Here is a 2,500-nt window from a genome sequence, read left to right on the forward strand (position 1 = left end):
GTGAGGTGGTCTGTCTTTAACTGGAGGCCGTTGCTCTGTGCAGCCTAGGTTTTTGATTGAGAGGTAGACAGCTGAGTTACCCCTACCTACAGGCTTAGGTGTATCTTAGTGAGAGGGGGAGTATTTTATCCAGGATGACACAGATAAGGCCCTCCAGCAGGTTTGGCTCTATCTTGTGTGGACTTAAGTGCAGCAATGCACGGGCATGCTCACTACACCAGGGTACACTTCCGTGAGCATGGGCTTGAGTATCATAAGTGCATTTATGTGTGATAATATTTTACACACTGAATTCATGCATGCATATGTACACCTAGTTCTTCACCCACAAATGCCCTAAGTTCTATGCATATGTTCATTTTCGTACTCATGCATATGCAAGCATACACCTTTATATATGCTTATATAAAGGTGTGGACTTATGAGCAGCAATGCACGGGCATGCTCACTACACCAGGGTATACTTCCGTGAGCATGGACTTGAGTATCAGAAGTGCATTTATACACTTTCAGGCGACGGTGAAAGGTAGTAGCAATGCGTTTTCAGGGGTCGCTGGTCAGGGGTAGATAGGTAGAGGCAGGTAGGAGGCACGGTCGAGGACCACCACCGAGTTGCCCTTGTCAGAAGGCAAAATGGTGACATCCTTCCTGCACAGGCTTTGAAGGGCCTGACGGTAATACCTGGGAATGGAAGGGTTAAGATTGAGGAATGATTCGAGGGCCGGGATGAAAGCACCACGGAGAAGAGAGACATCAGGCAAGAGATTCCTTTGAGAAGAGATGAAAGCACCACGGAGGAGAGAGACATCAGGCAAGAGATTCCTATGAGAAGAGATGAAACGGTCAAAGGATAAAATTATATCGATGGAGGTAGGGGGGTGAGAGCAGAGAGCAAATGAAAGACCGAAGCCAAGGAGTTATTGTTGGTGAGGGGTCAAGGATAAGTAAGACGGGTGAGGGAGAAGCGGGACCAAGGATTGCGGGCAGTGAGGCTGGAGAGTTTCTGGGAGAGAGAGCGGCCATGGGTGATGGAGAGAGACCGGGAAGAATCCTGAGCAATGTCGGCTAGGAGCTAGGAGCTCATCTAGGAAGTCTAAACGTACTCGTGAACGATAGAAGGCATGCTCGAACTCCCTTCTACCGGCGCAGATATGTTCAAGTTTCAGTACATTAGAGATCGAGAAAAGGAGCACCTACTCCTCGAGGCAGTCTTGAAGGAAACCAAGTTGGTTCTTCCAACGGGCCGTGGTGACGACAGAAGTCTTGTAAGTATGAAAAACGGGTACCATGTCAGGGAAGGAAGCAACCTGGTCCACTCCAGTCCTCCTTCTACCTCAAAGGTGGGCACCTATGCTATCCTGTGATAAGCAGTACTTTGGCGAGACAGGCTCCAGTCTCACTAAGCGTCAACACAAGTACGTTGTATCCAGGGTACACAACAACAACGCCCTCTTTTGCCATCAGTGGGACACAAGCCATCAGATGGACTTGTGAGCGGCGCGAATTGTCTTTCCTTTCGCTGATGCCCACGCCCGCAGACTGGTGGAATCCACCTTTAATTAAGCTACTGCCTACTTTCAACGGGAACAGCGGCTTTTCTCCTGCCGATAGTCTTCTCGCCTTCCACATCCTCCACCTTCTCCCTTATGCCGGCCACCCTGCGCATAGTCCGCCCGATCCACCGGCCAGATCTGACCTCCCTTCGCTTCAGTTCGTCTGTCATCACCTGCCCCGTGTTACCGTGTTGGCTCTCCTCTCTCTCTTTTCAATATTATATATAATATATTTTATCTTTATCTATTCATCTATCTAGCTATCTAGCTATGTATATATATGTGTGTGTGTGTGTGAGAGATAGAAAACTACATATAAATATAATATACTCTCTCTCTCTATATATAATATATATATATATATATATATATATATATTCATATATATAAATAGATATATATATATGCATATATTCATATATTCACATATATGTGTGTGTGTGTGTGTGTGTGTGTGTGTGTGTGTGTATTTTATTTTGTATATATATACATATACATATATATATAATACAAATGTATATATATATATATATATATATATATATATATATATATTTATATGTATACATATATATGTATATATATCTATATACATATACATATATATATATATATATATATATATATATATATATATATATATATATATACATGTATATATTTATATATAAATTTATATACTTTTTCATATGAATATATAGATAGATAAATAGATAGATACATACATACAGAGATACATAGATAGATACATATATATAGATGTAATATACTTAATATGATATATATATAGATAGATAGATAAATATATTTATAATACAGAATGTATATAATATATGCATATATATATATATGTATATAGAATATATATATATATATATATATATATATATATATATGTGTGTGTGTGTGTGTGTGTGTGTGTGTGTGTGTGTGTGTGTGTGTGTGTG

Source organism: Penaeus chinensis, chromosome 43, assembly GCF_019202785.1.
Source record: "Penaeus chinensis breed Huanghai No. 1 chromosome 43, ASM1920278v2, whole genome shotgun sequence".
Taxonomy (NCBI): domain Eukaryota; kingdom Metazoa; phylum Arthropoda; class Malacostraca; order Decapoda; family Penaeidae; genus Penaeus; species Penaeus chinensis.